The 12,446-nt window shown below is 46.4% G+C and overlaps 18 non-coding genes and 9 pseudogenes across 18 annotated transcripts; all 27 read right to left on the reverse strand.

The window, feature by feature from the left end:
* Window positions 1–78: 78 nt before the first annotated feature.
* LOC148795586 (5S ribosomal RNA) lies at window positions 79–197 on the reverse strand. The gene has a single exon (XR_016073801.1). It is a non-coding gene; the product is annotated as a 5S ribosomal RNA (ribosomal RNA).
* Window positions 198–552: 355 nt separating this feature from the next.
* LOC148795587 (5S ribosomal RNA) lies at window positions 553–671 on the reverse strand (annotated as a pseudogene).
* A 354-nt stretch (window positions 672–1,025) lies between these two features.
* On the reverse strand, window positions 1,026–1,144 carry LOC148795588 (5S ribosomal RNA). The gene has a single exon (XR_016072571.1). It is a non-coding gene; the product is annotated as a 5S ribosomal RNA (ribosomal RNA).
* Window positions 1,145–1,499: 355 nt separating this feature from the next.
* Window positions 1,500–1,618, reverse strand: LOC148795589 (5S ribosomal RNA). The gene has a single exon (XR_016073802.1). It is a non-coding gene; the product is annotated as a 5S ribosomal RNA (ribosomal RNA).
* Window positions 1,619–1,972: 354 nt separating this feature from the next.
* Window positions 1,973–2,091, reverse strand: LOC148795590 (5S ribosomal RNA). Its single transcript, XR_016072403.1, has one exon. It is a non-coding gene; the product is annotated as a 5S ribosomal RNA (ribosomal RNA).
* A 355-nt stretch (window positions 2,092–2,446) lies between these two features.
* On the reverse strand, window positions 2,447–2,565 carry LOC148795591 (5S ribosomal RNA; annotated as a pseudogene).
* A 353-nt stretch (window positions 2,566–2,918) lies between these two features.
* On the reverse strand, window positions 2,919–3,037 carry LOC148795592 (5S ribosomal RNA). Its single transcript, XR_016071484.1, has one exon. It is a non-coding gene; the product is annotated as a 5S ribosomal RNA (ribosomal RNA).
* A 355-nt stretch (window positions 3,038–3,392) lies between these two features.
* Window positions 3,393–3,511, reverse strand: LOC148795593 (5S ribosomal RNA). The gene has a single exon (XR_016072869.1). It is a non-coding gene; the product is annotated as a 5S ribosomal RNA (ribosomal RNA).
* A 354-nt stretch (window positions 3,512–3,865) lies between these two features.
* LOC148795594 (5S ribosomal RNA) lies at window positions 3,866–3,984 on the reverse strand. Its single transcript, XR_016070876.1, has one exon. It is a non-coding gene; the product is annotated as a 5S ribosomal RNA (ribosomal RNA).
* Window positions 3,985–4,339: 355 nt separating this feature from the next.
* LOC148795595 (5S ribosomal RNA) lies at window positions 4,340–4,458 on the reverse strand (annotated as a pseudogene).
* Window positions 4,459–4,812: 354 nt separating this feature from the next.
* Window positions 4,813–4,931, reverse strand: LOC148795596 (5S ribosomal RNA; annotated as a pseudogene).
* Window positions 4,932–5,284: 353 nt separating this feature from the next.
* LOC148795597 (5S ribosomal RNA) lies at window positions 5,285–5,403 on the reverse strand. The gene has a single exon (XR_016071485.1). It is a non-coding gene; the product is annotated as a 5S ribosomal RNA (ribosomal RNA).
* A 355-nt stretch (window positions 5,404–5,758) lies between these two features.
* Window positions 5,759–5,877, reverse strand: LOC148795598 (5S ribosomal RNA). The gene has a single exon (XR_016072686.1). It is a non-coding gene; the product is annotated as a 5S ribosomal RNA (ribosomal RNA).
* Window positions 5,878–6,231: 354 nt separating this feature from the next.
* LOC148795599 (5S ribosomal RNA) lies at window positions 6,232–6,350 on the reverse strand. The gene has a single exon (XR_016070878.1). It is a non-coding gene; the product is annotated as a 5S ribosomal RNA (ribosomal RNA).
* A 355-nt stretch (window positions 6,351–6,705) lies between these two features.
* Window positions 6,706–6,824, reverse strand: LOC148795600 (5S ribosomal RNA; annotated as a pseudogene).
* Window positions 6,825–7,177: 353 nt separating this feature from the next.
* On the reverse strand, window positions 7,178–7,296 carry LOC148795601 (5S ribosomal RNA; annotated as a pseudogene).
* A 99-nt stretch (window positions 7,297–7,395) lies between these two features.
* On the reverse strand, window positions 7,396–7,514 carry LOC148795602 (5S ribosomal RNA; annotated as a pseudogene).
* Window positions 7,515–7,868: 354 nt separating this feature from the next.
* On the reverse strand, window positions 7,869–7,987 carry LOC148795603 (5S ribosomal RNA). Its single transcript, XR_016071871.1, has one exon. It is a non-coding gene; the product is annotated as a 5S ribosomal RNA (ribosomal RNA).
* A 355-nt stretch (window positions 7,988–8,342) lies between these two features.
* Window positions 8,343–8,461, reverse strand: LOC148795604 (5S ribosomal RNA). Its single transcript, XR_016070354.1, has one exon. It is a non-coding gene; the product is annotated as a 5S ribosomal RNA (ribosomal RNA).
* Window positions 8,462–8,817: 356 nt separating this feature from the next.
* LOC148795605 (5S ribosomal RNA) lies at window positions 8,818–8,936 on the reverse strand. The gene has a single exon (XR_016073407.1). It is a non-coding gene; the product is annotated as a 5S ribosomal RNA (ribosomal RNA).
* A 355-nt stretch (window positions 8,937–9,291) lies between these two features.
* LOC148795606 (5S ribosomal RNA) lies at window positions 9,292–9,410 on the reverse strand. The gene has a single exon (XR_016072687.1). It is a non-coding gene; the product is annotated as a 5S ribosomal RNA (ribosomal RNA).
* Window positions 9,411–9,765: 355 nt separating this feature from the next.
* LOC148795607 (5S ribosomal RNA) lies at window positions 9,766–9,884 on the reverse strand. Its single transcript, XR_016072924.1, has one exon. It is a non-coding gene; the product is annotated as a 5S ribosomal RNA (ribosomal RNA).
* A 355-nt stretch (window positions 9,885–10,239) lies between these two features.
* LOC148795608 (5S ribosomal RNA) lies at window positions 10,240–10,358 on the reverse strand (annotated as a pseudogene).
* Window positions 10,359–10,711: 353 nt separating this feature from the next.
* Window positions 10,712–10,830, reverse strand: LOC148795609 (5S ribosomal RNA). Its single transcript, XR_016075752.1, has one exon. It is a non-coding gene; the product is annotated as a 5S ribosomal RNA (ribosomal RNA).
* A 355-nt stretch (window positions 10,831–11,185) lies between these two features.
* Window positions 11,186–11,304, reverse strand: LOC148795610 (5S ribosomal RNA). The gene has a single exon (XR_016073803.1). It is a non-coding gene; the product is annotated as a 5S ribosomal RNA (ribosomal RNA).
* Window positions 11,305–11,659: 355 nt separating this feature from the next.
* Window positions 11,660–11,778, reverse strand: LOC148795611 (5S ribosomal RNA; annotated as a pseudogene).
* Window positions 11,779–12,132: 354 nt separating this feature from the next.
* Window positions 12,133–12,251, reverse strand: LOC148795612 (5S ribosomal RNA). The gene has a single exon (XR_016072572.1). It is a non-coding gene; the product is annotated as a 5S ribosomal RNA (ribosomal RNA).
* Window positions 12,252–12,446: the final 195 nt, after the last annotated feature.

Genomic DNA, 12,446 nt, shown 5'->3' on the forward strand with positions numbered 1-12,446 from the left:
GCGTTGTTTGCGTTTGTCTCGCCGAAACGACAAACGGAATTTGCAAATACGATATCGAAATAAAATATTAATAAAATTGGGGTGCAACACGAGGACTTCCCAGGAGGTCACCCATCCTAGGACTACTCCCGCCCATGCACACTTAACTTCGGAGTTCTGATGGGATCCGGTGCATTAGTGCTGGTATGATCGCACCCGTTTAATTCATGCTCGCTTAGATCTTTATGCACTATCTTGCTCCCCTCCATTAATTGTTTTAGACTTGAAAAAACTGTGTATGCAGCCTTCCTCCCTTGGTAACCATGCACAAGCTCCTATGTGAGCAGAGTGTTTGCTTTTCAGATCTGCCGCACCCCCGGATAGATGCAATACTATCGCGGGGCCCACAATGCACGACGAATGCCAAAAGCCCGGTTTTTGCACGGTTCCCATTCAGTAATGACGATCGTGCCGCAAATGGTTCGAGTATCCGGCGCGTTGTTTGAGTTTGTCTCGCCGACACGACAAATGGAATTTGCAAATACGATATCGAAATAAAATATTAATAAAATTGGGGTGAAACACAAGGACTTCCCAGGAGGTCACCCATCCTAATACTACTCTCGCCCAAGCACACTTAACTTCGGAGTTCTGATGAGATCCGGTGCATTAGTGCTGGTATGATAGCACCCGTTTAATTCATGCTCGCTTAGATCTTTATGCACTATCTTGCTCCCCTCCATTAATTGTTTTAGATTTGAAAAAACTGTGTATGCAGCCTTCCTCCCTTGGTAACCGTGCACAAGCTCCTACGTGAGCAGAGTGTTTGCTTTTCAGATCTGCCGCACCTCCGGATAGATGCAATACTATCGCGGGGCCCACAATGCACGACGAATGCCGAAAGCCCGGTTCTTGCATCGTTGCCATTCAGTAATGACGATCGTGCCGCAAATGGTCCGAGTATCCGACGCATTGTTTCCAGTTGTCTCCCAGAAACAACAAATGGAATTTGCAAATACAAATCAAAATAAAATATTAATAAAATTGGGGTGCAACACGAGGACTTCCCAGGAGGTCACCCTTCCAAGTACTACTCTCGCCCAAGCACGCTTAACTTCGGAGTTCTGATGAGATCCGGTGCATTAGTGCTGGTATGATCGCACCCGTTTAATTCATGCTCGCTTAGATCTTTGTGCACTATCTTGCTCCCCTCCATTAATTGTTTTAGACTTGAAAAAACTGTGTATGCAGCCTTCCTCCCTTGGTAACCGTGCACAAGCTCCTACGTGAGCAGAGTGTTTGCTTTTCAGATCTGTCGCACCCCCGGATAGATGCAATACTATCGCGGGGCCCACAATGCACGACGAATGCCAAAAGCCCGGTTTTTGCACGGTTCTCATTCAGTAATGACGATCGTGCCGCAAATGGTCCGAGTATCCGGCGCGTTGTTTGCGTTTGTCTCGCCGAAACGACAAATGGAATTTGCAAATACGATATCAAAATAAAATATTAATAAAATTGGGGTGCAACACGAGGACTTCCCAGGAGGTCACCCATCCTAGGACTACTCCCGCCCATGCACACTTAACTTCGGAGTTCTGATGGGATCCGGTGCATTAGTGCTGGTATGATCGCACCCGTTTAATTCATGCTCGCTTAGATCTTTATGCACTATCTTGCTCCCCTCCATTAATTGTTTTAGATTTGAAAAAACTGTGTATGCAGCCTTCCTCCCTTGGTAACCGTGCACAAGCTCCTACGTGAGCAGAGTGTTTGCATTTCAGATCTGCCGCACCCCCGGATAGATGCAATACTATCGCGGGGCCCACAATGCATGACGAATGCCGAAAGCCCGGTTCTTGCATCGTTGCCATTCAGTAATGACGATCGTGCCGCAAATGGTCCGAGTATCCGACGCATTGTTTCCAGTTGTCTCCCAGAAACAACATATGGAATTTGCAAATACAAATCAAAATAAAATATTAATAAAGTTGGGGTGCAACACGAGGACTTCCCAGGAGGTCACCCTTCCTAGTACTACTCTCGCCCAAGCACGCTTAACTTCGGAGTTCTGATGAGATCCGGTGCATTAGTGCTGGTATGATCGCACCCGTTTAATTCATGCTCGCTTAGATCTTTATGCACTATCTTGCTCCCCTCCATTAATTGTTTTAGACGTGAAAAAACTGTGTATGCAGCCTTCCTCCCTTGGTAACCGTGCACAAGCTCCTACGTGAGCAGAGTGTTTGCTTTTCAGATCTGCCGCACCCCCGGATAGATGCAATACTATCGCGGGGCCCACAATGCACGACGAATGCCAAAAGCCTGGTTTTTGCACGGTTCCCATTCAGTAATGACGATCGTGCCGCAAATGGTCCGAGTATCCGGCGCGTTGTTTGAGTTTGTCTCGCCGAAACGACAAATGTAATTTGCATATACGATATCGAAATAAAATATTAATAAAATTGGGGTGCAAGACAAGGACTTCCCAGGAGGTCACCCATCCTAATACTACTCTCGCCAAAGCACACTTAACTTCGGAGCTCTGATGGGATCCGGTGCATTAGTGCTGGTATGATCGCACCCGTTTAATTCATGCTCGCTTAGATCTTTATGAACTATCTTGCTCCCTTCCATTAATTGTTTTAGATTTGAAAAAAATGTGTATGCAGCCTTCTTCCCTTGGTAACCGTGCACAAGCTCCTACGTGAGCGGAGTGTTTGCTTTTCAGATCTGCCGCACCTCCGGATAGATGCAATACTATCGTGGGGCCCACAATGCATGACGAATGCCGAAAGCCCGGTTCTTGCATCGTGGCCATTCAGTAATGACGATCGTGCCGCAAATGGTCCGAGTATCCGACGCATTGTTTCCAGTATCTCCCAGAAACAACAAATGGAATTTGCAAATACAAATCAAAATAAAATATTAATAAAATTGGGGTGCAACACGAGGACTTCCCAGGAGGTCACCCGTCCTAGTACTACTCTCGCCCAAGCACGCTTAACTTCGGAGTTCTGATGGGATCCGGTGCATTAGTGCTGGTATGATCGCACCCGTTTAATTCATGCTCGGTTAGATCTTTATGCACTATCTTGCTCCCCTCCATTAATTGTTTTAGACTTGAAAAAACTGTGTATGCAGCCTTCCTCCCTTGGTAACCGTGCACAAGCTCCTACGTGAGCAGAGTGTTTGCTTTTCAGATCTGCCGCACCCCCTGATAGATGCAATAATATCGCGGGGCCCACAATGCACGATGAATGCCAAAAGCCCGGTTTTTGCACGGTTCCCATTCAGTAATGACAATCGTGCCGCAAATGGTCCGAGTATCCGGCACGTTGTTTGCGTTTGTCTCGCCGAAACGACAAATGGAATTTGCAAATACGATATCGAAATAAAATATTAATAAAATTGGGGTGCAACACGAGGAATTCCCAAGAGGTCACCCATCCTAGTACTACTCTCGCCCAAGCACGCTTAACTTCGGAGTTCTGATGGGATCCTGTGCATTAGTGCTGGTATGATCGCACCCGTTTAATTCATGCTCGCTTAGATCTTTATGCACTATCTTGCTCCCCTCCATTAATTGTTTTAGATTTGAAAAAACTGTGTATGCAGCCTTCCTCCCTTGGTAACCGTGCACAAGTTCCTACGTGAGCAGAGTGTTTGCATTTCAGATCTGCCGCACCCCCGGATAGATGCAATACTATCGCGGGGCCCACAATGCATGACGAATGCCGAAAGCCCGGTTCTTGCATCGTTGCCATTCAGTAATGACGATCGTGCCGCAAATGGTCCGAGTATCCGACGCATTGTTTCCAGTTGTCTCCCAGAAACAACAAATGGAATTTGCAAATACAAATCAAAATAAAATATTCATAAAATTGGGGTGCAACACGAGGACTTCCCAGGAGGTCCCCCATCCTAGTACTAATCTCGCCCAAGCACGCTTAACTTCGGAGTTCTGATGGGATCCGGTGCATTAGTGCTGGTATGATCGCACCCGTTTAATTCATGCTCGCTTAGATCTTTATGCACTATCTTGCTCCCCTCCATTAATTGTTTTAGACTTGAAAAAACTGTGTATGCAGCCTTCCTCCCTTGGTAACCGTGCACAAGCTCCTACGTGAGCAGAGTGTTTGCTTTTCAGATCTGCCGCACCCCCTGATAGATGCAATAATATCGCAGGGCCCACAATGCACGATGAATGCCAAAAGCCCGGTTTTTGCACGGTTCCCATTCAGTAATGACAATCGTGCCGCAAATGGTCCGAGTATCCGGCACGTTGTTTGCGTTTGTCTCGCCGAAACGACAAATGGAATTTGCAAATACGATATCGAAATAAAATATTAATAAAATTGGGGTGCAACACGAGGACTTCCCAGGATGTCACCCATCCTAGTAATAGTCTCGCCCAAGCACGCTTAACTTCGGAGTTCTGATGGGATCCTGTGCATTAGTGCTGGTATGATCGCACCCGTTTAATTCATGCTCGCTTAGATCTTTATGCACTATCTTGCTCCCCTCCATTAATTGTTTTAGATTTGAAAAAACTGTGTATGCAGCCTTCCTCCCTTGGTAACCGTGCACAAGCTCGTACGTGAGCAGAGTGTTTGCATTTCAAATCTGCCGCACCTCCGGATAGATGCAATACTATCGCGGGGCCCACAATGCATGACGAATGCCGAAAGCCCGGTTCTTGCATCGTTGCCATTCAGTAATGACGATCGTGCCGCAAATGGTCCGAGTATCCGACGCATTGTTTCCAGTTGTCTCCCAGAAACAACAAATGGAATTTGCAAATACAAATCAAAATAAAATATTAATAAAATTGGGGTGCAACACGAGGACTTCCCAGGAAGTCACCCATCCTAATACTACTCTCGCCAAAGCACACTTAACTTCGGAGCTCTGATGGGATCCGGTGCATTAGTGCTGGTATGATCGCACCCGTTTAATTCATGCTCGCTTAGATCTTTATGAACTATCTTGCTCCCTTCCATTAATTGTTTTAGATTTGAAAAAAATGTGTATGCAGCCTTCTTCCCTTGGTAACCGTGCACAAGCTCCTACGTGAGCGGAGTGTTTGCTTTTCAGATCTGCCGCACCTCCGGATAGATGCAATACTATCGTGGGGCCCACAATGCATGACGAATGCCGAAAGCCCGGTTCTTGCATCGTGGCCATTCAGTAATGACGATCGTGCCGCAAATGGTCCGAGTATCCGACGCATTGTTTCCAGTATCTCCCAGAAACAACAAATGGAATTTGCAAATACAAATCAAAATAAAATATTAATAAAATTGGGGTGCAACACGAGGACTTCCCAGGAGGTCACCCGTCCTAGTACTACTCTCGCCCAAGCACGCTTAACTTCGGAGTTCTGATGGGATCCGGTGCATTAGTGCTGGTATGATCGCACCCGTTTAATTCATGCTCGGTTAGATCTTTATGCACTATCTTGCTCCCCTCCATTAATTGTTTTAGACTTGAAAAAACTGTGTATGCAGCCTTCCTCCCTTGGTAACCGTGCACAAGCTCCTACGTGAGCAGAGTGTTTGCTTTTCAGATCTGCCGCACCCCCTGATAGATGCAATAATATCGCGGGGCCCACAATGCACGATGAATGCCAAAAGCCCGGTTTTTGCACGGTTCCCATTCAGTAATGACAATCGTGCCGCAAATGGTCCGAGTATCCGGCACGTTGTTTGCGTTTGTCTCGCCGAAACGACAAATGGAATTTGCAAATACGATATCGAAATAAAATATTAATAAAATTGGGGTGCAACACGAGGAATTCCCAGGAGGTCACCCATCCTAGTACTACTCTCGCCCAAGCACGCTTAACTTCGGAGTTCTGATGGGATCCTGTGCATTAGTGCTGGTATGATCGCACCCGTTTAATTCATGCTCGCTTAGATCTTTATGCACTATCTTGCTCCCCTCCATTAATTGTTTTAGATTTGAAAAAACTGTGTATGCAGCCTTCCTCCCTTGGTAACCGTGCACAAGTTCCTACGTGAGCAGAGTGTTTGCATTTCAGATCTGCCGCACCCCCGGATAGATGCAATACTATCGCGGGGCCCACAATGCATGACGAATGCCGAAAGCCCGGTTCTTGCATCGTTGCCATTCAGTAATGACGATCGTGCCGCAAATGGTCCGAGTATCCGACGCATTGTTTCCAGTTGTCTCCCAGAAACAACAAATGGAATTTGCAAATACAAATCAAAATAAAATATTAATAAAATTGGGGTGCAACACGAGGACTTCCCAGGAGGTCCCCCATCCTAGTACTAATCTCGCCCAAGCACGCTTAACTTCGGAGTTCTGATGGGATCCGGTGCATTAGTGCTGGTATGATCGCACCCGTTTAATTCATGCTCGCTTAGATCTTTATGCACTATCTTGCTCCCCTCCATTAATTGTTTTAGACTTGAAAAAACTGTGTATGCAGCCTTCCTCCCTTGGTAACCGTGCACAAGCTCCTACGTGAGCAGAGTGTTTGCTTTTCAGATCTGCCGCACCCCCGGATAGATGCAATACTATCGCGGGTCCCACAATGCACGACGAATGCCAAAAGCCCGGTTTTTGCACGGTTCCCATTCAGTAATGACGATCGTGCCGCAAATGGTCCGAGTATCCGGCACGTTGTTTGAGTTTGTCTCGCCGAAACGACAAATGGAATTTGCAAATACGATATCGAAATAAAATATTAATAAAATTGGGGTGAAACACAAGGACTTCCCAGGAGGTCACCCATCCTAATACTACTCTCGCCCAAGCACACTTAACTTCGGAGTTCTGATGAGATCCGGTGCATTAGTGCTGGTATGATAGCACCCGTTTAATTCATGCTCGCTTAGATCTTTATGACCTATCTTGCTCCCTTCCATTAATTGTTTTAGATTTGAAAAAAATGTGTATGCAGCCTCTTTCCCTTGGTAACCGTGCACAAGCTCCTACGTGAGCGGAGTGTTTGTTTTTCAGATCTGCCGCACCTCCGGATAGATGCAATACTATCGCGGGGCCCACAATGCATGACGAATGCCGAAAGCCCGGTTCTAGCATCGTGGCCATTCAGTAATGACGATCGTGCCGCAAATGGTCCGAGTATCCGACGCATTGTTTCCAGTATCTCCCAGAAACAACAAATGGAATTTGCAAATATAAATCAAAATAAAATATTAATAAAATTGGAGTGCAACACGAGGACTTCCCAGGAGGTCACCCATCCTAGTACTACTCTCGCCCGAGCACGCTTAACTTCAGAGTTCTGATGGGATCCAGTGCATTAGTGCTGATATGATCGTGCCGCAAATGGTCCGAGTATCCGGCACGTTGTTTGCGTTTGTCTCGCCGAAACGACAAATGGAATTTGCAAATACGATATCGAAATAAAATATTAATAAAATTGGGGTGCAACACGAGGACTTCCCAGGATGTCACCCATCCTAGTAATAGTCTCGCCCAAGCACGCTTAACTTCGGAGTTCTGATGGGATCCTGTGCATTAGTGCTGGTATGATCGCACCCGTTTAATTCATGCTCGCTTAGATCTTTATGCACTATCTTGCTCCCCTCCATTAATTGTTTTAGATTTGAAAAAACTGTGTATGCAGCCTTCCTCCCTTGGTAACCGTGCACAAGCTCGTACGTGAGCAGAGTGTTTGCATTTCAAATCTGCCGCACCTCCGGATAGATGCAATACTATCGCGGGGCCCACAATGCATGACGAATGCCGAAAGCCCGGTTCTTGCATCGTTGCCATTCAGTAATGACGATCGTGCCGCAAATGGTCCGAGTATCCGACGCATTGTTTCCAGTTGTCTCCCAGAAACAACAAATGGAATTTGCAAATACAAATCAAAATAAAATATTAATAAAATTGGGGTGCAACACGAGGACTTCCCAGGAGGTCACCCATCCTAGTACTACTCTCGCCCAAGCACGCTTAACTTCGGAGTTCTGATGGGATCCGATGCATTAGTGCTGGTATGATCGCACCCGTTTAATTCATGCTCGCTTAGATCTTTATGCACTATCTTGCTCCCCTCCATTAATTGTTTTAGACTTGAATAAACAGTGTATGCAGCCTTCCTCCCTTGGTAACCGTGCACAAGCACTTACGTGAGCAGAGTGTTTGCTTTTCAGATCTGCCGCACCCCCGGATAGATGCAATACTATCACGGGGCCCACAATGCACGACGAATGCCAAAAGCCCGGTTTTTTCACGGTTCCCATTCAGTAATGACAATCGTGCCGCAAATGGTCCGAGTATCCGGCGTGTTGTTTGCGTTTGTCTCGCCGAAACGACAAATGGAATTTGCAAATACGATATCGAAATAAAATATTAATAAAATTGGGGTGCAACACGAGGACTTCCCAGGAGGTCACCTATCCTAGTACTACTCTCGCCCATGCACACTTAACTTCGGAGTTTTGATGGGATCCGGTGCATTAGTGCTGGTATGATCGCACCCGTTTAATTCATGCTCGCTTAGATCTTTATGCACTATCTTGCTCCCCTCCATTAATTGTTTTAGACTTGAAAAAACTGTGTATGCAGCCTTTCTCCCTTGGTAACCGTGCACAAGCTCCTACGTGAGCAGAGTGTTTTGCTTTTCAGATCTGCCGCACCCCCGGATAGATGCAATACTATCGCGGGGCCCACAATGCACGACGAATGCCAAAAGCCTGGTTTTTGCACGGTTCCCATTCAGTAATGACGATCGTGCCGCAAATGGTCCGAGTATCCGGCGCGTTGTTTGAGTTTGTCTCGCCGAAACGACAAATGGAATTTGCAAATACGATATCGAAATAAAATATTAATAAAATTGGGGTGCAACACAAGGACTTCCCAGGAGGTCACCCATCCTAATACTACTCTCGCCCAAGCACACTTAACTTCGGAGTTCTGATGGGATCCGGTGCATTAGTGCTGGTATGATCGCACCCGTTTAATTCATTCTCGCTTAGATCTTTATGAACTATCTTGCTCCCTTCCATTAATTGTTTTAGATTTGAAAAAAATGTGTATGCAGCCTTCTTCCCTTGGTAACCGTGCACAAGCTCGTACGTGAGCGGAGTGTTTGCTTTTCAGATCTGCCGCACCCCCTGATAGATGCAATAATATCGCGGGGCCCACAATGCACGATGAATGCCAAAAGCCCGGTTTTTGCACGGTTCCCATTCAGTAATGACAATCGTGCCGCAAATGGTCCGAGTATCCGGCACGTTGTTTGCGTTTGTCTCGCCGAAACGACAAATGGAATTTGCAAATACGATATCGAAATAAAATATTAATAAAATTGGGGTGCAACACGAGGAATTCCCAGGAGGTCACCCATCCTAGTACTACTCTCGCCCAAGCACGCTTAACTTCGGAGTTCTGATGGGATCCTGTGCATTAGTGCTGGTATGATCGCACCCGTTTAATTCATGCTCGCTTAGATCTTTATGCACTATCTTGCTCCCCTCCATTAATTGTTTTAGATTTGAAAAAACTGTGTATGCAGCCTTCCTCCCTTGGTAACCGTGCACAAGTTCCTACGTGAGCAGAGTGTTTGCATTTCAGATCTGCCGCACCCCCGGATAGATGCAATACTATCGCGGGGCCCACAATGCATGACGAATGCCGAAAGCCCGGTTTTTTCACGGTTCCCATTCAGTAATGACAATCGTGCCGCAAATGGTCCGAGTATCCGGCGTGTTGTTTGCGTTTGTCTCGCCGAAACGACAAATGGAATTTGCAAATACGATATCGAAATAAAATATTAATAAAATTGGGGTGCAACACGAGGACTTCCCAGGAGGTCACCCATCCTAGTACTACTCTCGCCCAAGAACGCTTAACTTCGGAGTTCTGATGGGATCCGGTGCATTAGTGCTGGTATGATCACACCCGTTTAATTCATGCTCGCTTAGATCTTTATGCACTATCTTGCTCCCCTCCATTAATTGTTTTAGACTTGAAAAAACTGTGTATGCAGCCTTCCTCCCTTGGTAACCGTGCACAAGCTCTTACGTGAGCAGAGTGTTTGCTTTTTAGATCTGCCGCACCCCCGGATAGATGCAATACTATCGCGGGGCCCACAATGCACGACGAATGCCAAAAGCCCGGTTTTTGCACGGTTCCCATTCAGTAATGACGATCGTGCCGCAAATGGTCCGAGTATCCGGCGCGTTGTTTGAGTTTGTCTCGCCGAAACGACAAATGGAATTTGCAAATACGATATCGAAATAAAATATTAATAAAATTGGGGTGAAACACAAGGACTTCCCAGGAGGTCACCCATCCTAATACTACTCTCGCCCAAGCACACTTAACTTCGGAGTTCTGATGAGATCCGGTGCATTAGTGCTGGTATGATAGCACCCGTTTAATTCATGCTCGCTTAGATCTTTATGACCTATCTTGCTCCCTTCCATTAATTGTTTTAGATTTGAAAAAAATGTGTATGCAGCCTCTTTCCCTTGGTAACCGTGCACAAGCTCCTACGTGAGCGGAGTGTTTGTTTTTCAGATCTGCCGCACCTCCGGATAGATGCAATACTATCGCGGGGCCCACAATGCATGACGAATGCCGAAAGCCCGGTTCTAGCATCGTGGCCATTCAGTAATGACGATCGTGCCGCAAATGGTCCGAGTATCCGACGCATTGTTTCCAGTATCTCCCAGAAACAACAAATGGAATTTGCAAATATAAATCAAAATAAAATATTAATAAAATTGGAGTGCAACACGAGGACTTCCCAGGAGGTCACCCATCCTAGTACTACTCTCGCCCGAGCACGCTTAACTTCAGAGTTCTGATGGGATCCAGTGCATTAGTGCTGATATGATCGCACCCGTTTAATTCATGCTCGCTTAGATCTTTATGCACTATCTTGCTCCCCTCCATTAATTGTTTTAGACTTGAAAAAACTGTGTATGCAGCCTTCCTCCCTTGGTAACCGTGCACAAGCTTTTACGTGAGCAGAGTGTTTGCTTTTTAGATCTGCCGCACCCCCGGATAGATGCAATACTATCGCGGGGCCCACAATGCACGACGAATGCCAAAAGCCCGGTTTTTGCACGGTTCTCATTCAGTAATGACGATTGTGCCGCAAATGGTCCGAGTATCCGGCGCGTTGTTTGCGTTTGTCTCGCCGAAACGACAAACGGAATTTGCAAATACGATATCGAAATAAAATATTAATAAAATTGGGGTGCAACACGAGGACTTCCCAGGAGGTCACCCATCCTAGGACTACTCCCGCCCATGCACACTTAACTTCGGAGTTCTGATGGGATCCGGTGCATTAGTGCTGGTATGATCGCACCCGTTTAATTCATGCTCGCTTAGATCTTTATGCACTATCTTGCTCCCCTCCATTAATTGTTTTAGACTTGAAAAAACTGTGTATGCAGCCTTCCTCCCTTGGTAACCATGCACAAGCTCCTATGTGAGCAGAGTGTTTGCTTTTCAGATCTGCCGCACCCCCGGATAGATGCAATACTATCGCGGGGCCCACAATGCACGACGAATGCCAAAAGCCCGGTTTTTGCACGGTTCCCATTCAGTAATGACGATCGTGCCGCAAATGGTTCGAGTATCCGGCGCGTTGTTTGAGTTTGTCTCGCCGACACGACAAATGGAATTTGCAAATACGATATCGAAATAAAATATTAATAAAATTGGGGTGAAACACAAGGACTTCCCAGGAGGTCACCCATCCTAATACTACTCTCGCCCAAGCACACTTAACTTCGGAGTTCTGATGAGATCCGGTGCATTAGTGCTGGTATGATAGCACCCGTTTAATTCATGCTCGCTTAGATCTTTATGCACTATCTTGCTCCCCTCCATTAATTGTTTTAGATTTGAAAAAACTGTGTATGCAGCCTTCCTCCCTTGGTAACCGTGCACAAGCTCCTACGTGAGCAGAGTGTTTGCTTTTCAGATCTGCCGCACCTCCGGATAGATGCAATACTATCGCGGGGCCCACAATGCACGACGAATGCCGAAAGCCCGGTTCTTGCATCGTTGCCATTCAGTAATGACGATCGTGCCGCAAATGGTCCGAGTATCCGACGCATTGTTTCCAGTTGTCTCCCAGAAACAACAAATGGAATTTGCAAATACAAATCAAAATAAAATATTAATAAAATTGGGGTGCAACACGAGGACTTCCCAGGAGGTCACCCTTCCAAGTACTACTCTCGCCCAAGCACGCTTAACTTCGGAGTTCTGATGAGATCCGGTGCATTAGTGCTGGTATGATCGCACCCGTTTAATTCATGCTCGCTTAGATCTTTGTGCACTATCTTGCTCCCCTCCATTAATTGTTTTAGACTTGAAAAAACTGTGTATGCAGCCTTCCTCCCTTGGTAACCGTGCACAAGCTCCTACGTGAGCAGAGTGTTTGCTTTTCAGATCTGTCGCACCCCCGGATAGATGCAATACTATCGCGGGGCCCACAATGC

The sequence above is a fragment of the Nelumbo nucifera genome, chromosome 4 (genome assembly GCF_055504915.1).
Source record: "Nelumbo nucifera cultivar China Antique chromosome 4, China Antique-T2T, whole genome shotgun sequence".
In the NCBI taxonomy this organism is placed as follows: domain Eukaryota; kingdom Viridiplantae; phylum Streptophyta; class Magnoliopsida; order Proteales; family Nelumbonaceae; genus Nelumbo; species Nelumbo nucifera.